General features: G+C 39.8%; 1 long non-coding RNA gene and 1 other non-coding gene across 2 annotated transcripts in view; one reads left to right on the top strand and one right to left on the bottom strand.

Moving 5' to 3' along the window:
* The window catches only part of LOC122800101, a 321,903-nt gene that overhangs the window by 8,248 nt on the left and 290,716 nt on the right, over nt 1-22,939 (top strand). The window contains exon 2 of the long non-coding RNA XR_006364530.1: nt 4,107-4,251. This is a non-coding gene — a long non-coding RNA (uncharacterized LOC122800101). The remainder of the gene's footprint in view (nt 1-4,106; nt 4,252-22,939) is intronic.
* TRNAL-UAA lies at nt 5,282-5,364 on the bottom strand. Its single transcript has one exon. It is a non-coding gene; the product is annotated as a tRNA-Leu (tRNA).

The following is a 22,939-nucleotide window of genomic DNA, read 5'->3' as shown; positions in this document are numbered from 1 at the left end:
CTGAGCGATTAGAAGTAACTAACATGACTACTACGTCTGTTACGAGTGAGACCACAAGACCATCATTTATTACAACATTTAGTATGGACAGTGGATCGTGTACAGATATCATTTTTAAGAACTGGGAATTGTTTAGGTTATATCCTAGTATTTATAATAAACTAGATTTTAAACCTAAGATTGTTTACAAAAAGGGAAGAAATATGAAGAGTATTTTAAAATCCAAAAAACCACTCCCAACTTTGAATGTAGGCATGTCCAAATGCCAAAGCTGTAATTATTGTAAATATGTTGAGGAAAGTACACATTTCCATATTAACAACCAAACATATAAAATAGCGTATAAATTAAACTGTAATTCAACTTTTGTGGTCTATTTAGCTAAGTGCAAACTATGCTCAGCCTTCTACATCGGGAAGACCGAAAGAAGGCTAAGAGATCGTATGTATGAGCATATGTATGCTATTAAAAATTTAAAGCTTGATAATGCACTGGCTAAACATATTGCAACTAATTACAACCATAGTTTTAGCTTTGGCGCAATAGACCACATTGAGGTTAACCAGAGGGGTGGACCTAGACCCTTACTGCTAGAGGAAACTGAATTGTCATGGCAGGTTAGATTACATGCATATTGTCACCCTGGTATAAATGAAGTTTGTTCAATTTCTAGCCTCTTGAAGCTGAAAAGCTTGAAGAGATGATTATTAGTGACACCTAACACATTATCAGTATTTTTTATATATACATACATTTTTTGTTATATTTTTTGTTTATTGTTTTTACTATGTTATCATTGTGTATTTTTAAAAATAGCATGGATTTGATGAAGTATGTAGTTGCTTGTTAATGCTACTTTAAATAGTTAATTAATTAACGAGATGATGTAGTGGTGTAATGATTACGCATATATAAATGTTGGTTTTTAATGTTAACATGTGACTGTTTTCTGAGGAAGTTGGGCATTGGCTTGACGAAAAGCGCTTAAAATTTATTTTAGTAAAGTGTCCTTGTGGCTTAAAATTTATTTTAGTAAAGTGTCCTTGTGGCTTAAACTGTTTGCCTGTTGCTTATTTTACGGAATTGTTGGTTTTTACTTTATACACCGCCATGATTTGAAGCAGATAGTCAAAAGCCAAGTGTAGTGACAAGGATGCTGGGAATGGATGGAAATTTGGCCCCACGCTTTTGATTGCCGGGGTTCTTGAAAAAAACTTGGACAGGTTGAGCTACCTTGCTGATACTAAAGAAAATGCACATTTACCTATCTTTACAGATGTTTAGCATGCTTTCTCACTAAATCATGCAGTGTTTGTCAGACAGGCTGTGCCTTTAACAAATTAAAATGAGAATTTTGACTTTGTTAGTAAATTAAAACTTGCAGTTGAATTTGTAGTGTTTGACATACAGTGTGCAGTTGTTTAGTAGAGTATTTAAAGTTACAAAAATATATCACCTGCCCAGTTTCTGAACAGTGTAATATGCCCTAAAATGTCAATGCCTTTGCCAAATAAATTAGGGATGGCTTGCAGCCAAGAGAGAGTTATACAGTAACCTACTGAAAAACACCTGTACATGATTTGAAGTGTGTACCTTATATTTTAGTTATTATTATTGATTTCCAAAATCCAGGGATACTTAGTTTGAAGTTCTCCTGCACTCCACTCACTGCTCATAAAAAAATCATAGGACAGGTAACAGTGAACCCTCCCTGTGCTTTTTACTGCTTTTATGTAATCATAAGTATATGTGGACTACTTTTGGATCAAGGACGTGCCTCGGGCGGGGAGCGATGGTTGAAAATGACATTTTTAACTACTGGGTCCAGGTATAGATGAAAACTGTCCCATAACCATAACTCTTGAGTTGACTGGGAAGATTTTGGTTTAATGTCCAGATTTTTGCCTCCGCTTTTTGATCTATCTCTCAAGAAAAGTTTTTTTTTCCTGACAAATTAGTAATATTTAAAATACGTCCCTGTTATTGACCCTTTGTCTCCCCCCATTATTATTTTTTTGGCTTTGTCTTGATCTATTGTGCTAAGAGGTTGAGAGGTATGTCCGTAACAGTCTTTTTTTGACAGCATCATTGCAGACTTCATGCAGCTGTTGAAATGGCAAAATTGAGCAATGCTTACTTTCTTTTCTTCTGGCTTTTCCTGGTTAGGGGTTGCCACAGTGGATCACCTGTCCGCTCATGATTGACAGTGGAGTTTTACAGTGTTGAGTTGCCAGCCCGGTGCCCGACCTTCCACAGTAGGCACACACACATGCCTAGGGTCAATTTAGAGTGTCCAATCCACCTACAGCATGTCTTTGGGATGTGGGAGGAAACCGGAGCACCTGGAGGAAACCCATGTGACCACAGGGAGGACATGCAGACTCCGCACAGAAGGCACTCTAGCCGAGGATCGAACTGGAGAACCTCTTGCTGTGAGGTGGCAATGCTAACTGCTGCACCACTGTGGCCGCCCAATGCTTACTTTCTGTTCAGCTAAAATAAAATCCATTTTAACTAGACTGCTTGCAATAAAACTTTGCCTTGTGTACCTATCTCTCTAACTGGCTCAAGATCCTCAGCAAAGGTTCATAGAATACAATCTGTTTAATACTTGAACAACTGTTCTACAAGGAAAACTAGCAAGATCTAACCAAATTTATTTTATGCTCAAAGAAAATGTTTCACAAAACCAAATGTATGAAAAGTTAATTACATCTAGTCTTTTACAGACTGAACATTATCTCAACCTGAAATGGATTATCAAAAGATGGGTATTGATAATGGCTTATCCAACACCAGTACAGATTAGTACATTTGTTCACCTGAATGTTTTCCTTTTCCAATTGCCATATATTAGCAACAGCAACTTTTTCTGAAAACCTATGAGAGGAGAACATTTATTTACTGTGTATTACCTACTGCCCACCCCCCACCCCCACGTGGCTTGCTGTTATTCAGCTGCAAATGCAAAATAAAAAAAATAAAACTTACAATTTATGAATTACTGGTGCAACTGCAATGATTGATCAACAACCACCACAAATGTGCTTGACAATGATCTTAGGACCAGGCAAACAGTCAATGCAACACACTAACCAACTCTGACTCCAGCTCGGCTATTCATGCTACAGACTTCCTTCCCTCATAAATTAATAAACACACAACAACAATAGTGCAGTATATTGCCAGTGGAGCTCACCATATAATGTTACTAGACCACGTTGTGCAGCTGAATTTACTGTTTCCCTCAAACATGAGATTCTCCATGTTGGTCTCCATGTTACAAGAGAATAAATAAGACCCACCAACTTTGATTCATTATTTTGTGCTGTGCATGGTGGGTCTTATTTATTCTCTTGTGACTTGGTTTTTGATATAAACCTAACTTCATCCATGTTATTATTTTCTTCTGTTGGTCTCCATGTTCCTGCTTGGTTCTCAGCTTGCAGCTGTCAAGTGAGGTTCAATTAATCAGCTGAAAGGAATGGCAGGAGCAACATGTAAAATTCTGGATTGCTAAAAGCAAAACCGGACAACTGGATAAACCATTTGATTTCTGAACAACCTGGAAAAAAAACCCAGACAGGTGGCAACCGTATTGTGATAGAATTTCATTGAAATTTACAGATGTTATGCTCAGTCATTCATAACGTGCTTATATTTTTCCATCATTTTTGTCACTCTCTGTTTTTTAAATTTGGTTCTGAGTTGTATCCTACATTCCTACTGGAAGGTGGAAGAGTTATGGGCTATTTGGTTATCACATTTTATGCTAATTAGGTGTTCAGATTTTTTTACTGGATTTGGCTATTTTTTTCAAGGGTCTTTGTACCTAGTTTCAATGTGTGAAGGTTGAGAGGTATGCATAGAGTAAAAGAGTAAGGTAGTGATGGAAATAGAATGTATAAGAGATCCTTTTTTGTTATTAATGTATGTAAATTCATATTGCAAATTAACAATGTGATGAATAAAGTTGTTAAAAGCAACTGAAGACTGCTTTGTGCACATCTTATCTCTAATTTGTGATGTTTGCACAGCGTACTGTACTGTATATATAAAAATAATATTCTGATTCATAACTTCTGCACATATTCCATTACTTACAGAAGTTCTACATTTATGTACAAAGTACCCAGATGCAATGGTGTTTCCTGCTAGGAATGCATCCAGGCTTATGGGAACAGCAAGCTCTGAACCTGAAAAAAGAGGAGAGCTGTGAGAGCTGGTATGCTACAGCCATCACCTAGACAGGTAAGAAGAAATGGGCCTAAGGATTACTTTTATATGACACTCGCATTATTTCTTCTCACTGATACATTCCTCATGCAGGAGAGCAATACATCTTGTATCCATGCCAGGAGTACCCACCAAGACTAAGATGTGGTTTCATGCATTGATAATCAGCCAATCAATTAGGTATATACAAATCAAGACATTACCCTTCTATTAGATCAGCACCTGGAAAACTGTATATACCAGATTCTTAACTGATTAAATAGGCACCTCTTGAGATCCTTTTTAACCATAATTTGAGTCAGAGGTCTATACAATATAGAAGAGCAGCAAACAGTAAGATACCAAATAGAGGAAGGTATTGTAAGAATGTCATGCTGTTCAGACCGCAGGACTTAAACCTTCACTGTAGCATAGGCCATACAGTATTGCTATAGTATTGTTTATGCAAGATGTACACTTCATTTCATCGTGTGTTGCAAAATAAATCACATATCAATGACAGCAGATGAAAATCTATAAAGGCCAGAGAGAAATCTTTAGCAAATGTAGACAGAAGCAATTTGAACATAAGACTATATAATGCAGCAATCGAAGCTGTATGACAAACAGAGACAAAAGAAAAAAAAGTTGCAGTTTTTTACAGGCACTCTGGCTAACTGCAACACTGTCATCATCCCTTTTCACAACATAGTCTGTAGTTACTTTAGAGGCTCCTAGCTAGTGGCTTGACATGCAGTCAACAAGACCACTGATAAGCAAAGCTAAGATTTCCTAATTGTCATAGAGATCTGCCTATTTAAGTGAATTACTTAGTCACACAGTGGCAAATGGCAGAGAGAATCACCTCTAGATTGCAGCAAACAGTTTGCCCTTAATTATCTCTGCCAACTGTCACATAAGTATATATTATTTAAGGGATGAATTTTTAAGTAATAGGTTCATATACCAGGAATAAGTGTGCAAGTTACTATAATGTTTAGTAGTTTACTGGTTATCAAACTGAGATCACAGTAATGAAATCATTTGTATGTGTGTTCAAAATTCCTACCAGGAGTGGGGTTTGAACCCACGCGGACATTTGTCCATTGGATCTTAAGTCCAACGCCTTAACCACTCGGCCATCCTGGTGTAGCTTTTATTACCCCTCTACATCTGTCTTGTTTGACAACTTTATTTTCTATGCTTATATTTTTGAACTAAGTTTTGTTCTAAGGCATATATTTTTTATTTCAAGCATTATTCCTCAAACATTAATCATAGGACATTGTGATTAAAATGAAATAAATTGTATAAGTAAACAACATATTTTACTATGCATACTTTTTTCCCCGTAACAGTGGTTGAAACATCCTTATGCAACAAGAAAACGGAAAAAAAATCATACTCACTTCCAGTCCTCTTTAAGACTAAAACAGCTGCGTGAACAGTCCTGTGCCATGCAGGATTTATTTGCTTCAGTACTTCTCAGTATATGAGATAACCACACCCTCCTTTTGTAACATGAGCTGTGCTGATGTGGTCAGCATTGTGATAGCTAAAGATAAGGGCTAGATATTTGCAGACATGCTAATAGGCTTTTGAAATAGAAATAAAGATGAGATGGAATAATAATTTAACTACATTTTTGAAATGTAATTTTTCATTGATTACCTCTCATTTAAAAGCTATTTATTATAGACTGCAAAGATAATATGCATGTAAGTTTGCACAATTTTATTTCTGCTATACATCGTAACAAAATACTAAGTGTATATTCCATTAAGTTAAACATTATGTAGAATATGATTTATTTTGCCATTAGCAGTTTGCATCAGAAGAGATAATTGCTAAGACTGGCTCATCAGTGTATGTAGCAATGTTTTTGCACAGATCACATTGTGCCAACTGCTACTGCTTTAATACAAATGTCCCTCACTGTTCATTACATAATAATTCACAGGTACACAAGACATCTTCTATTGTATTTATTTGTGAATATCTACTGCATTTCTGGCAGCTTCTTACCCATTGGTGCAGCAATAAAACAAGGACATTGCATGTCATGTTTTACTTGTGAGTTTTTCATTAATAATTTACATTACAGGTTACTTAATGAATATGCCAGACTGCAAACAACAACTGGTTATTCACTAGTAAATGCTCATTATAAATGCAGCTTTACACGTGGAAATCAACCTGTGATTCCTGAACAAGAACAAATGTGCCGTTGGGCATTTGCCCAAGATTGCCCAGTGCAGGTAGAGGAGTTCTTCCAGTGGGGTCCTGTGGTAAACAAAAGAAAAAAAAAACAGACCAAATCAAACAAAACAGTCTTTGACACCATTCATGTTAACTTACTGGAATATGAGCATCCTCCGGAAAACCTTAGAATGCATAAGTTGTTCTGCAAACATTTTCTTCATCAACCCCTTATTCACATTTTCTTCATGGGGACAGGTGCCATGTCAACTGTTGCCATATTTCTCCATTCAGTGTCACTTTCCTACCTTCTTCCATGATCTTGGCTAATTATCACAGGTTTTCTCTCATGCAATCAATCTGGCTGCCCTTCTTTCCTTTTGCCTTCTTCTTGTCTCTCCCAAATCTTCTTTACCAGAGTGTCCTCTGCTTTCCTGCACATGTGCACAAACCACCATAATCTGTTCTCTTTGACATTCTCTCCAATCCAAGGAGCTTTGACTTCTGGTCTGATGTCATAATTTCTTTGTCTGTTCCACAGTGTGCATCCTATCATCCATCTCAGGCACTTCACCATCACCTCTAGCTTGGTCGGCTGTTCTGCCTTCACTGCCCAGGTTTCTGTACCATACGGTAGTACTGGTTGCACCACTGTTTTGTACACCTTACTTTTCAGCTTCTTTGGCATTCTTGTATTATATACTACCATATCTCCCAGCCCATAGCTCAAGAAGTCTACACAAAGCCAAAAATAATGGGTGAAAAAGGATAAAAAATAAGGGCAGATTTCAAATATTGATCTTCTAAACCTACAAAGTTGCTAGAATAACAGGTTTTGTATTAACATGCATTTTCTGACGGATATGAGGTCTGAAATTTAAATGCCTGTCATTATTTAATGACTTCAGTCTTCAGTGATTTGCCAGAAAGGCACATATTTTATGATGATCAGACCAAAAATACAAGACAAAAATTCTGCAAAATTCTATACTGCTGAGAGGCAATGCGCATAACTCCTGATCCTTTGTGCGAATTGGCTGCAGTCACTCAGATTCTAGCTTTGACCTTCTCATTCAGGCTGCCATTCCTCTCCCTCCCAGCTACTTAAATCTGTTCACCTATTCCATTATTTTTTTTTTTCTATCTCAATTTTCAATTTAATTTTCTAATTCAGTTTTCAGTTTCTTCTGATTTCCCCTATTTGCTGCCATGAAACTGTCTTGTCTATATCCAGTTTTGTCCCATGTTCCTTCAGTTGTGCATTCCAGAGGTGTAGATAGGCTATCTGATATCTAGGGCAAGGCCCTCTAGGACCTCATTCGGCACACCTGACCTCCTTCAAGGTGACAATAAAAAAAAAAAAACAAGATACATAATCTCATATCCTTAAAAAATGCGCGATAATCCAAAACCTGTAATTCTAACAACTTTTTGAAAACAAACAATATGTAACTGCCCCCTCCCTTTTTTTGCCTTTGACTTTGAGCTTGCTTATGCAAAACATGTAATGATAGCAACTTTTTTAATATCAACAAGCTACGCAGCAATATTTAAAACTCTATCCTGATTTTGAGTCTTTTTCTCTCATTCAGTTTTCTGTAGGTTTTTGCCTTTGTCCCTGATTCTTCTGCTAAAAGATTCAAAGCTATGTTGGTGTGTGTGCTTACCTTTTAAGAAATCTCCTAGTCAGTCTAGTCACTGTCCAGTTATAGGCCTTCTCTGGTCCAAGACAAGCTACACAAATGTCTCCAAGAACAAGAACAAGAGCTATTAACTGGTCCTAGGCTCTCCTATCCCAGCTAAATAAGAAATGAAACAATAATACAATTTAGTATTTTTGTCAGCAGAGCAAGACTGATCATCTATAAGTTTCAAATTAGCTTCTGATGGCCCCAAATTTAATCTCCCACTAATCGGCTTATACTACCTTGCCTGCTGTACCCATGGCCCATTGATAGGGCTTCCCAATGCTTTGGGGCAGCACTTGAGGGCAGGGGTGTAGCTAGGATTTTCAAATTTGTACTGACAGCTCTCAAACTGCTACCCCCCTCCCCAGCCAAGCTACGGCCATTCTCGTAATTCACGGTTCGCTCTTTTAGTGTCAATGAAGAGGCATTCGCTGTAATGCCTCTTCAGTAATATAATATAAATTCACTCAAACTCTGTTCCTTGAATTGAAAATTAACCTGAAATGTCAGTTCTTTGAAAAATGCAGCATGGTAGTTGGGGTAGAGACTTTATGCTTTTGTTTTCTGTAACTAAGGTACAGGTTTTGAGCTTGAGTAAATTACTAACCACCTGCTATCCCTAACTAGGATGTTTCATTCACACACACACCTACCTACCTCTTAGTGCAAGAAATATGGACAAAGCCTAAAATAAACAGGGACAGATATTAAATAATGTTCTCGTGAACTTAGAAAGTTGCTAGAATAACAGGATTTGTGCTAGTATGAATTTTTCTAAAGGACATGAAGTCTGAAGCTCAAATGTCTGTCATTATTTAGCAACTTCAGCCTTCAATGATTTTCTAGAAAAATCACAAAATTTATGAGGAACAGACAAAAATATGGGGCAAAAATCTGGACATTCTGCAAAATGTGGACAGTTGAGAGGTATGCTACCTACCACACACACACACACACACACACACCTCTCAACCTCTTACAGCAACAAACTCATAAATAAAACTGAGGCAAAGGCCCAAAAATAAGGACATTTTTTTTAAATATTGCTCTTATAAACTTAGAAAGATAATAGAATAGTAGTAGGTCTTGCATCAGTACGAATTTTCTGAAAGGTATGAAATCTGAAACTGAAATGTCTGCATTATTTTCTAACTTCAGTCTTTAACAATTTGCCACTAATTTGCCAGAAAACTGCAATTTTATGAAAAACGGACCAAAAATATGATGCAAAAATATAAAATTGCCAGACAATATAGCTGGGAACCTGTCAAAGGAGGGACACCATTTTAATATGAGCACAATTAACTTAGAGCAGCTGACAAAATTAGAGAATCTACATGCATTTCTGAAATAAAAGTAATGTATAGCTCTGATCATTACAGTTATTTATAAAAGTAAAGTAAACCCTCTATGTTTTCTTCCAAAATTGCTATTTTGTGGAGGGATCATTAGGGGAAGAGCAACATTTTGAGCCAAAATCAGGGACAGTTGAGGTTTGGCTATGCCTAATTCTATAAAGCAATTTATTTGCATGTACCTCTCAACCTGTTAATGCAATAAATCTGGACAAGGCCAACTATATTGAGGGAACATATAAACAGTACTAAAATTGCTCTTGTATAAACTGGGACAGTTGATAGAACAGGTCTTATTTTAGCATGCATTTTTCCTGAAGGTTATAAAGTCTGAAACTAGTGTGTCATTATTTAGTGACTTAATTCCTAAATAATTTGCCAGAAAACCACAAATTGAGGAACAAACCAAAAATAAGAAGCAAAAAATCTATTCATTCTTTGAAAATCTGAACAGTTGGGAGGTATAGTTCAGCTGGGGCTGTCTAAGTTTTCCGCCCTTCCCCCTCACAAAACCATGGTTGAATGGAGCCTCCCCCTGCAGCCATTCCAATGATCCATTACTTTGCTATTTCACTCCATTTACCATAAACACTAATGTGCATACTGATTTACTTCTTTGATGATTTGAACTTCATTTGAAAGTTTTATTTTGCATTTTACAGCACAAACACTAAGACATCTGCTAAACAAACTTGGCATTAAAACTTCTCTGCCCTTGAAACTCACATTCATTGAAACAACATTAAAACCCACATTCAAAGAAAAATACATTTTACCCATGGCAGATAAAAATTAATTCTGGGCTGCTTTTAAATCATAGGCCCCTTGCATATGAAACATACATGTGCTCTTTGATACACCTTCCTATTGCTTTGAACATTTTTCCAATAAACAATGAAACTAAACTGCCCAATTCAGAACATTTCCATCATAAAAGTCTAGTCAAACTTTTACAGTCCACCATTATCAGTAAATAATATGCACAATCTCTGAAGTAGTAAAACAAGTCATCTAAATAATTCCATGTTAAATAAATCTAACTAATGAAGAGGTTGCTGCTAGCAATCACCTTTATATTTCATGACTTCAACGAAAAATAAAGTGTCTGATGCCCCTGAGGAATAAATTGCCTAAATTACATTAATAATAAGCTAGTAATATTGCAATAGGAAATGGATGGCAAACTGATAACAGGCTCATAGTTAGTGTCTTAACTTTCAGTACAGCAGCATTCACCCCTTATGGGAGTAGAACCAACAACCTTCTGCATTAAAAGCAAGTACACAACATTTTATGCTACTAGCAATGTGAGCCGACTTAGCATAATCAGCACTAAACTTCTCTTCCCCTGCAGCTCTCAGCTCCTTGTAAAACCTACGCAATACTCAACTATATCTCAACTTCGCAGCACAAGAAGTCTGGAAAAGCCAAATTTATTGGGGTGGGTCAAAGGGCAAAAACAGGAACACATTAAACATTGCTTGTATAATCTTGGAAAGCTGCTAGAATAAAATGCTGTGTTACCATCATACATTTTACTGCCAAGATCACTGTGCAAAATAGTCAGAACAACATACCACTATGCCAAATCATCTGCTTTGTGAAAGAGAGGAAGACTGAAACTTAAATGGCTATCATTTAATGAATTCAGTTCTCACCATAGCTGTCAACCTCTTAGCACAAAACACCTGGACAAATCCAGTAATGAGGGAATACAGCCTTCAAACATATTCAGTGAATTCAGTTCTTGCCATAGCTGTCAACCTTAGCACAAAAAACCTGGACAAAGCCAATAACAGGGTATTACAGTCCCAAAAATAAGGACAAATTTCAAATAGTCATAAACTTAAAAAAATTGCTATAAAAAAGGTTGTGTTAGTATATATTTATTGCTAGAATAAAAAGTTGTTTTACTATGTCACAAACACAGGGATAAGATGCAGACTCCACACAGAAGGCACCCCAGCCAAGAATCAAACCAGAAAACCTATAGCTGTGAGGCAACAATACTGCCACTGCACCATCAAATATGTAAGGAAGTAAACATTCAGAAACCTGAAGTCTGAAATTTAAATGCCTGTCAATTTGTTAATCAGGACAGTCTGACTTAGAACAAAAAAAAAAAAACAATTCTCAGCAGAGGCCCAGGAAAAAATAATGCAGACATGTCTTTGGAACATGGGGGGACACAAAAGCAAACCCACACAAACACAGGGAGAAGATACAGACTCCCCCACCACAAAGAAGGCACCCCAGCCAAGAACCAAACCCAAGAACCTACAGCTGTGAGACATCAATGCTACGTTGCTACCACTGCATCATCAAATTTCAAGCATTGCAATATTTAAAAACCACAGATACGATACAGATATTGATCAGATCAAATATGAGGCAAAAATCTGCAATTTTTTACAAATGGTGGTGGGTAGGGAATTCAGGTCTTTAACACCTGCATACAAGGTACAGGGTTCAAGCCTGAGGTATTCCCTACCACACCACCATGAGTAATCACCAGTACATCCCACCTGGGGCATTTACACACACACACACACACACACACACACACACTCTCTCTCTCTCTTCATATTACTCACCAACCCTTTCGGAAGACCCTTCGAAATAACGTCCATAACGCCGCTCTCGGTTGCAAGACCCTTCGAAATACTGTCCATAACGCTTGTGTATATCCAACACCCTTTGAAATAATGTCCATAACGCTCATGTACATCCAACACCCTTCTAAATAATGTCCATACCCTCTCTCCATAACGCTCCTGTACATCCAACATCCTCCCGCTTGACAACGCATTTGAAATGGCCGGAAATACATGTGCGGTTAGCTCCATTCCGACTGGCTGCCCTGATGAGCTGATGTCATCATGCAGTAAAGCGCGAAAAAAAATTTAAAAAGCTACCCCCCCTTCTAAATAAGTTGTACTGAAATCAGTACAGTGCGTATGCCTCCCGACGTCCCTGCTTGAGGGACATACATGTGTTTAGTGTGCACAAAAGGGCTGGGAATCTGCCAGGATCAGTGCTTTAAAACAAGAAAAGCATCAGAAATGCAGTTGTAAGCTGCATTTCTTCTAGGAAAAAGTGAAATTCCTAACTTTGGTGATTTCCAGTTATTGCACTCCCTACAAGCAGATACATGGGGTGGGTCCTCTTTCACCCCAGCCTTTCTACACCACTGTTACATTCCATTCCCCTGTCATTTGCTTGTAATACAACATCATCATCTGCCTACAGCACCTTTGTTAATCTGTCCTCCCTGGCCCATTTGCTAATGTTGTCTGTCATCAGAATGAACAGCAGTGGGCTCAGAGCTGAACCCCGACACACCCACTCCCAATGAGAACCATGTCTAAGTCCGGACACTGTTTGTACGCATGTCATTGGGTCCTTCTATAAAGCCTGCACTAACTCTACCCTTTTTTTCAGACTTCAGACCATCACAGGACTGCCCAAATCAGCTTCTTGGGATCATGTCATAATCTTTTTTCCAAGTCTAGGAATGCCCAGTTGGATTATTTCCTCATCTCTAGCTTCTTCTCAACTATCTTTTTCACTGTAAACACTGGGTCAGCTGAGCTGAATCCAAACTGTTCATCTCCCATCTAACTTTCTGCAACTTTGTGCATTGATTTCTTGATCACCCTCTGCAGTAGTTTCTTGCAGCGTGATATGAGTTTGATACAGCTGCACTGCCCACAGTTGTGAATGTTCCCTTTGTTCTTGTACACTGGCACTAGAATGCTTATTCTCCAGTCATCTGGGATTCCCCTTTCTCTTTATTCTGCTATGAGTGCCGTCTGGAGCCATTTCTCCCCACTAACTCATCCAACAGCATGATTATATCTGTTGTGACCTCATCTGAGCCCCTTGCTTTCCCTGAATTCATTTCCTTAGTGTGGTTCTTACTTCTTCTAAGGTGGGCTCTTCTTCCTCTCCCATTGCAGGCTTATTCTGGGACAGTAGACCTTCCACTGGGTTTTCTTCATTCAGAGACTGCTGGAAATACTTCTTATATTTGCCTTTGATGCTGTGTGGGCTAGTGAGCAGATTATTGCTGGCATCCCTTATAATGGGTGCCTGATGACCATCTTCATTGTCATTCTGTCTTTGACTTGCAACCTGATAGTTTCCTTGTGCCTTTTGGGGAAGCTGGTATTTTCTCTGATGCGTTGTTCTTTGCTATTGTGATTGCTGTCATTAGTCTCTTTGTTAACCAGCCCATATTTCTTCTTATCCTGGTCCGTCTTTTCTGCCTCCCACTTTTCCTGCACTCCTCCTTTTTTATGTTTCCTGGACTTCTGTATTACACCACCAGTTTTCCTTATGATGTACCTTATTTCCATGCCTGGCTCAGCCACAGATCTGTTCTATAGTATCCACACAGGCTGTTTTGAGGTGCTGCCATTCTTCTTCAACTCCACCTATTTCCTCTTCTTCTTCAGATACCAGAGACCTGAGTATTTCCTTAAACTTTCTCTCCAGTCATCTTCCACGTATTCAGCCTAGTCTCTGTTGACCTTAGAGTCTTCTCTGACCACAGCTTGCAGCTGATTGTGGCTACCAGTGGTTAAGGTTGCAGACCAACTGTTTCACTGGGGATGACTTTTCAATCTCTGACTGTACCCCAATGTCCTTTCTTTACTAGCAGGAAGTCTACCCAAGTTGCATGATGGTCATTCTTGTATGGGATCTTGTGGCTGTCTCTCTTGATGAACCATGTCTTGGCAACCATCAATCCAGTTGTTAGACAGAAGTCTAGGATGGCTTCTTCTTCTTTATTTCTGTTGCACCCACCCATGCAGACCCAAGTAATCCTCTGTCCCTAATATGAGCATTCAGGTCTTCCATTATCACCATCAACTCATGTTGTCCTGCTTTAGCTAGTAGGTCCTGGAAAAGCTTACAGAATACACTCCTTTCCTTGCTATCACAGCCCTGCTGTGGGGCATAGGCTGTGATTATGAATATATCCCTGTCTTTACACTGGAGTCTAATTGCCATGAACCCATCACTAATTTTGATTACATTCTTCCTCACCATCTTTTGAAGGCTCTCCCTCACCACAATTCCCACACCATTTCTAGTCAGTCCTCCCCCTGAGTAGTAGAATATGGATCCCAAATGGCTTTGTTGAGCTGCCCTTCCATCTTGTCTCCTGGATATATAGTATGCCCAGCCTCCTCCTTACCATCATGTCATCCACTTCCATACTGTTTCCTATGTCACTGAGCCTATATTGAGTGTAGTAATCCTTAGTTTATGTTTTGCAGGTGGTTGGTTTTATATCCAGCTTTTGCTCAATAGAGCTATACCAAGTAACCCAAGCTGAGCAACTGAACTATAAATTATTGACCCAAGTCTGCTGGTCTTTATGGCAGCCACACACTGACCACTGGGAATGTCCTCTCCCACCACTGGAATGCCGTAGGTCAGAGTAGGCCAGGTCTTCAACCCACTTATTACTGGCAAATACCCATGCCCATTTTTGGAAACATTAGTGAATGTGACAAGATCACCCAGAGAAGTTGCACTACCACCTGAAGCTTCTTATGTGAGTGTCAGTACTTCACTTGTGCCTTAGTGGCAACTGCCCATTATACCCCTTAGCAGCTTGCACCCAGGCAGCCACTCCCCTTTGTCCCTCTCTAGTTATGGCTGTGCCATGTGTTATACGTACTAATAGATCAGAAAATAAGTTCTATAATACAGGGAACTATTTTAAAAAAGTAAGAAGTTTCTTTTTTAAATAATGTTATTGTTTTATATCAATATGTACGTTTGTAGGTAATAGAGATTTACCAGCAGCTGGCTTTATTTGACCTCATGACCAAACCGCAGCAGCCATGGATGAATGCTGCTTTGCATGACCCAGATATTGTATTTTGCATAGTACTTATGCATATGGTAGCAAGGTTGATTTTACACTACACACTGACTAATATCCTTGAGTTCATTTCAGAAACCTAGCTTGGTTGTTCTACCACCAACCTGAACATCGTATTCCAGTCACAAAATTATGATTAAAATGTAGTCAATATCTTTGAGACCAAGCAGTCCAGGATGTAAAGAAGTAAATATCCTATGGATATACATACATCTGTGGATATATAGATATACATATACTCATATCTATAACCTCTATCTCACCAAAAGCATAATGCCTCTCATCAGGAGAACAGCTATTGTGGAACCTCTCAAAAACAATGTAACTTTAACCACTGTTCCCACATTTGCCCCATCTCCATACTTCCATTTCTAGATAAGATCCTTGAAAAAAAAATTGTCGACATTCAACTGCCACACAACGTCGAAGCAGTATCAACTTCTGTTCCACAAATAACATGCCTTCTGACCAGTCCAAAACACTATGACAGCCCTATGCACATTCACAGATGACATCTTACAAAATACTGACAAAGGAACCCTTTTTATCAAACTTGCAAAAACTCTTGATCTGATTGACCACCCACTATTCCTAAACTCTCTTACAGAAATTGAAATGAGCACTGTCTCTATACTATGGTTCATAAACTTCTTGATCTAGGACACTCCCCCAGTCCCATCTCTTTACCGCATTCTACCTAATAAACCCTTTCTGCACTTGCTTTTAGTCCTTTTTAATTAAATTACATTTATTCAAACTGTGTGTGGACTAATATTGCTACATACTCAAGTGTGCCAGCTTGCACTGCATGTGAATTGTTTTTACTACTGTTTTTGCTACTTTTCTGAAAAAAAAAATTTATCTGCTTTTACTGTATTTGTGTTTCTTCCTACTTTATTTTGCTTTTGCGTCATCTTAAAAGTACTCAGTTGTATTTATTACTTCTTGGTGTAACTCATTCTAAACCTTTTAGTTTAAGCACTTGGGCTTCAGACCAGTTGTTTTACATTAAGAAGGTTTGTGGTCTGCACTGTAGGGGCAGGACAGGTAGCTTACATCCTTCTAAGTGGGAACTGCTGATTGAGGGCTCAGTGTCAGTTATTCTAAAAGTGTATTAATTCTGGTTTAAGCACTTGGGCTTCAGGCCAGTTATTTTACATTAAAAGGGTTCGTGGTCTGCACTCTTGTGGGAGGAGAGGCTGGACTCTGCCCTTCTGAGCTGGGAATTTCTGGTTAAAGGCTTATAGTGCCTGCATATTTGAACTGCTTCTTACTGAAATTGGTACACCTTGTTTGCTGTAGCGTAGACTAGATCCAGGCCTGCTGAATCTAGCTTTGTTTGTATAACTTGAGCACTAATCCAGGCATTCTTCAAAGTATTCAGTTGTATTTATTATTGCTTGGTAGTAACTTGATTAAAGTGTAGCTATCATTCTAAGTCTTTTGGATTAAGCACTTGGGCTTCAGACCAGTTGTTTTACATTAGGAAGGTTTGTGGCCTGCACTGTGGTGGCAGGACAGGTAGCTTACATCCTTCTAAGTTGGGAACTGCTGATTGAGGGCTCAGTGTCTGTTATTCTAAAAGTGTATTAGTTCTGGTTTAAGCACTTGGGCTTCAGGCCAGTTATTTTACATTAAGAAGGTTCGTGGTCTACACTCTTGTGGGAGGAGAGGCTGGACTCTGCCCTTCTGAGCTGGGAATTTCTGGTTAAAGGCTTATAGTGCCTGCATATTTCAACTGTTTCTTACTGAAATTGGTACACCTTGTTTGCTGTAGCGTAGATTAGATCCAGGCCTGCTGAATCTAGCTCTGTTTGTATGCTTGTTGTTTGTTTGCTTGTTATTTCCCTGAAACGCTAATACCACCTAAAACGCATCTTTTCAGTGCTTCTGTGGATCCCTAGTGATATCTGCATTGCTTACTGTACTCATTTCCTTGTTTCACTTAAAAGAAAGTTACTGTTTGTCATTTTTGCATTTAAGTTACCTATAACACATTGCATTTAAGTTACCTGGCACTTGCTCACTAAACCAATTATATAAGTCAGCACTAAAAAATTAAAAGCACTACACCCTCACAATCTCCCCTTGAGTACCTTGTTCCCCACTGGCCCTTTTTTTTTCAATTATAAAGGAATTCCCAATACTATTCTAGCATGTCCAAAGGTCAGTTGTCAATCTTCTCTCCGGTCCAGCTGGTGAATCTGGGAATCATGAGGCAATGTTACAACTGCCTCATGTACACAGACAACCCTCTCCTCCTCCCAACAAATTCCAACACATGTGAGAGATGCATCCATATAGCCAAACTGGAGGCTAAGCTCTCTCAACTCAGTACTGGCATAACCAGTCAGGAGGAGAAGGAAACCACACTCACTACAATTCCAGTCTCACATAGACCTACCACGGCAGCAAACCAAACACATAAGCACACCAAAACATACTCGGAGGCTCTAAATAAAAATCTGCCTAAGCAGCAGAGACCTCCAAAGCAGACACCCAAGTAACTGCTACCCCAAAACAAAACACGTGCAATACATAGCTCACAAAGCCAGTGTGCTGAACAGTCACAGCCCTTAAGGCTAAACAACACACCTGATACACTTGTAATAGGTGACTCTATCGTCAGGCACACTGACGTCCTGCTCACCAGGCTGAACAAGGAGAAGGTCACGGTGAGCTGCCTGTCGGGTGCTAGGATCCGCCACATAACACAAGCACTCAGGTCACGCCAAGGCAAGTACAAATACGACTCAGTCATTGTCCATGCTGGTGTGAACGACCTGAGACGTACCTCCCTGGACTGCATGAAAAGAGACATAGAGGAGCTCTCTGAGCATGTGGCCCAGGCCGGTATGACCCTGACCTTGAGTAGCATCTTACCCTCACCAAGAATGATGCCACAATAAGAAGACAAGATGATCATTTTCAACAATTGGCTTAAGTATTGGTGTCATTCAAAGGGGATCCAATGCCTGTCAGCCTGGGATGACATGCTCGACAAGCCACGATGCTTCGCTAGGGACGGCTTGCACCTGTCACCCCTGGGCTTTCGGATATTGGCAAAGGCTCTTGCTACCCCCATAGTGCCTTTTTTAGGCAAGGCTCAAAAGACAAACCCACCTCCATAGGTATCACAAGGGATAAGAAACTAAGAGTAATGCTACTCAACGCCAGAAGTCTAAACCTCAAGATGCACGCATATGAAACTCTCCTTAGCATGGAGAACATTGATATCTGTGCAGTAACAGAAACCTGATTCAAGGCTCCCGAGAGCACCCCAGCACTACCAGGTTATACCTCATACCATGCTTTTTGGCCCCAAAACTTGGACTGACCCACAAAAGGAGGGGGAGTATCAATATTCGTCAAAGATACCCACACCTCCAGATTGGTGGCACAGCACGAAGCATCAGAGACTATCCATGTGCAACTAACAGTGGGAAAAACTGCCTTCCAGTTTATAGCCTGCTACAGACCACCCTCCCTAACCCAGGAACCCCACTCGGCCTTCCTGAGAACACTGGAAAATATGAAGGTCTCTCCAAACACCATTATATTGGGCGACTTCAACTACCCAAACATAGACTGGGAACATTACTCTAGCTCCAACGTCCTAGCCCAAAGGTTCCTAGAATTTATAAACTCAAATGCTATGGAACAACTTGTTACCACTCCCACAAGAGGGGAAAACATACTAGATCTGATCATCACCAACATGGGGACTCTATGCTCCAGACCAGAAGTGTATCCCTCACTGGTAAGATCAGACCATAAACTAATCTCACTGGATATTCACATCCTCACCCCCCCGCCTGCCCAGAAAACCACAGTGAAAAACTTCTCTAAAGCAAATTTCACACTCCTCAAAACCGAAGTGGAATCCTTCAAAGCCTCCGGGCCTGTGGAAAATATGGCCCAGACCACAGAATCCTTTATAAACGCATTCTATGAACACCTTCGGGAATGCATGGATCATGCGATCCCAAATAAAACCAAGACCCAATCCTCCAAAGGCAGACATCCTGTCTGGTGGACCCCAGCCATAAACAAACTATACAATAGAAGGAGGAAGCTACTAAATAATAGAGCAAAATTCCAAAAAGGGAAGGCATCTCTGATCAGTATTAGCAAAAAACTACGGGCACTCATAAAATCGTCTAAGGCCAGCTTCGAGAGAAAAATTGCACAGGACACTAAGGATAATCACCAGGCTTTCTTTAGTTATGTTAGGAACCTGGGTGGTAATTCCTAGATATGCTCAGAATTAGTCCAAAATGACAAAAAATACACTGAACCCACAAATATTGCCAACATCTTAGCTGACAGGTTCAGCGCAAACTTCTCCCCTCCCACCAAAGGGCAAATATCTATCCCAGCAGAGTGCTGCCCCCCTGACATCTCAGATGCTCAGGTAAGAGCCACCCTCTCCAAAGCAAAAAACACAGCATCAATGGGACCAGATGGTGTCCCGGGCTGCATCCTACATGAACTCCAAGAAGAGCTAAACCCAAACATAAAACTACTGTTCAATCTCAGCCTTACTACAGGATATGTACCCAAAGAGTGGTGTACAGCAACTGTAGTCCCTCTCCACAAAGGTGGTGCCTCAACGGATCCTGGAAACTATCACCCCATAAGCCTGACTAGCTTGGTCTGCAAAGCTATGGAAAGGATCATCATGGACCTCATAAATAAAGATATTGGGGACCCACAGACACTGGATCCTACCAAGTTCGGCTTTGTTAGGGGCAGATCCTGCCTCTTAAACCTGGTTGAATTCTTTGAAACAGTCACCAAGGCCATTGACGAGGGGAAGGTGGTCCACACAGCCTACCTGGACCTTGCAAAAGCCTTTGATACAATACCCCACTCGATAGATAAGCTCACCAGCTTAAATATAAACCCGTATGTCACTAGATGGGTTGCAAACTGGCTTAAGGACAGAACCCACATGATTAGAATTGCTGGAGCCATGTCAGACTCCAAACCAGTTACAAGTGGTGTCCCACAAGGCTCAGTCCTGGGACCTCTCTTGTTCGGTATATATTTCTCGGAGGTACAGGCCAACACGGAAGGACTGTGGCTGACCAAGTCCGCAGATGACTGCAAACTGGGTGCCATAATCGGCTCTCCAGCCAACACAAGCATCCTCCAAAAGGGCCTCATAGAAACAGACAACTGGTGCCAGAGCCATGGCCTCAAGCTAAACGCCAAAAGGTGTATAGTCATCCCCTTTGGCAAAAACAAAATGCCCACAAATTACCACATAGGTGGTAATCCATTAAGTACCGAAGAAGTAATTAGGGACCTGGGGACCCAAGTTGATAGCAATCTCTCATTTGACAACCACGTGGCCAAAGTAGTTAGAAAAACATTTTATATAGCCCACCTAATCATGAAGGGATTCACATCTAGATCAGGGGAGGTCATCATGCCTCTTTACTCATCCCTCATCAGGCCCATAATTGAGTACAATGCCCCATTTGGGATGTACCTTACGAGACACCTGCAGCAACTGGAAAGACCCCAAAAGTATCTCACCAAGAGGATCAAAGGGCTCAAACAGATGCCATATGCTGCCTGGTTAAAGAAACTCCAGCTCTACTCAGTGGCATACCGCCTGTTCTGAGGCGATCTGTGCCTGACGTATAAAGCCATGTCCAACCCGGAATTAATGGACATGCTGCACCTCAGAAAATCCAAATCCCATCGAGCTACACGCTTGAGAGACTTGAACCTCAGAACTGAAATAAATAGGATATGCTGGAGGGAGAGATTCATTACCCAGAGGCTCCCTTCCCTCTGGAATAAAATCCCAGTTCAGGTTAGGCAGAGTCCCTCATTGACTCTCTTCAAGAGGAATCTTGATGAGTGGATGGGAGATCGTAGGTTTACCCCGGGTATCATTTCTGTGTCACTGTTAGACAGAGACACAGTATACTAACCTCAAAAAAGGGCGTAGCAAAATTAATTTAAAATGGGTGGCAAAAGCCAAACACAATCTGGCTAGGCTTATAAATGCCCTAGGGCAGATAGCCTAGTATGAACCTATGAACCTATGAAAGAAAGAAAAAGTCAAAATAGGAACTGCCCTTTCTGGCACTGCCCAGCTTCTCAAAGGTGTCCCTCAGTGCTCCATTCTCCCCCTGACTTTTCTCAACCTTTATTAGCAAACTGCCACTTGACATCTTCCAACTTCCTCTCCTCCTGTATGCTAATGACATAATCATCAATCTGACCTGCACTTACTTCAGCAATGGCTGATACAACATGTCCTACTCCTGAACCTTTCTAAAACTAAAACTATGCTTTTTGGAGCACTCTATAGACTCCTTAATTGGCTAAACTGCCTTTCCATTTCTGATCTTAGCAAATCCATAATTGAAACCACAATCTCCTTTAAGTGTCTGGGTCTCTTGCTGCATCAGTCCACAAAGCTGAATTTTTATTCCACAAAGAAAAAAAAACAAAATCAAAAATAAACTTCCTGCTTTTTTTAGGCCAAAACAATCTCTCCCTGTCACTCCTCCTTCACCAGCACAGCTATTGTCCTTCTGTCCCAAATTTTATGGTCTTCCATTGCTGCTTCTATTGCCAAATAAAATGCTACTGCATTTGAAACGATTTCTAACTCCATTTGCTGATTTATTATCAACTCTTCCTCCTCAAGAGAACCACTGCCCTACACTCAACAAAACAAAAAAGGGTCTCCATCAAACAGACAGATCATCTTCTACTAGGTAGTCAGCTCTTTAAATTACTATGCCTCAGTCCACAAAGCTGAATTTTTATTTTTATTTTATATCTTTAGTAATCCTTTTACTCAAATTTTTAACTTATTTAGTCGGGTATGTTACTGTAACAGCACTATATAAATGCTGCTGTATTTGAAATGTTTTACCTGTCTGATATTATCTGTATTGTATATGGTCAAGATTTCTGTCTTGTAAATTGTCTTAATGTGGAGCATTTCTCCCTGGGCCTCCGCTGAAAATGGACATACATGCAGTCGGACTATTCCGGTCAACAAATGTAAAATAAATAAATAAAAATTTATTCCACAAAGAAAAAAAATCAAAAATAAACTCACTGCTTTTTTAGGCCAAAACAATCTCTCCCTGTCTCTCCTCCTTCACCAGCACAGCTATTGGTAAAGTTGTCCTTCTGTCCCAGATCTTAGGGTCTTCCATTGCTGCTTCTATTGCCAAATAAAATGCTACTGCATTTGAAACCATTTCTAACTCCATTTGCTGATTTATTATCAACTCTTCCTCCTCAAGAGAACCACTGCCCTACACTCAACAAAACAAAAAAGGGTCTCCATTAAACAGACAGATGATCTTCTTCTAGGTAGTTAGCTCTTTAAATTACTATGTCTAGAATCGTATGCCTTGCCTTCTGCTAAACTGCATACAGACGATCCTCATACAGTTTTTTTCACTACTCACAAACTGCAACCCTTTTCTCTCTTCCACGGTTCTCCCCTTTGGTCCACCAGACTTGTTTTCACCATACTTGCTCCCTTTACATGGTGGTCTACCCCCACCCCCCACAGAAAACTCCAAGCTGTACAGCTTCAG

This window comes from Protopterus annectens, chromosome 1.part0 (genome assembly GCF_019279795.1).
Source record: "Protopterus annectens isolate FY-2018-M chromosome 1.part0, PAN1.0, whole genome shotgun sequence".
Lineage (NCBI taxonomy): Eukaryota > Metazoa > Chordata > Ceratodontiformes > Protopteridae > Protopterus > Protopterus annectens.
The sequence above is the reverse complement of the archived record's forward strand: the minus strand, read 5'-3'. Positions and strand labels throughout refer to the sequence as shown.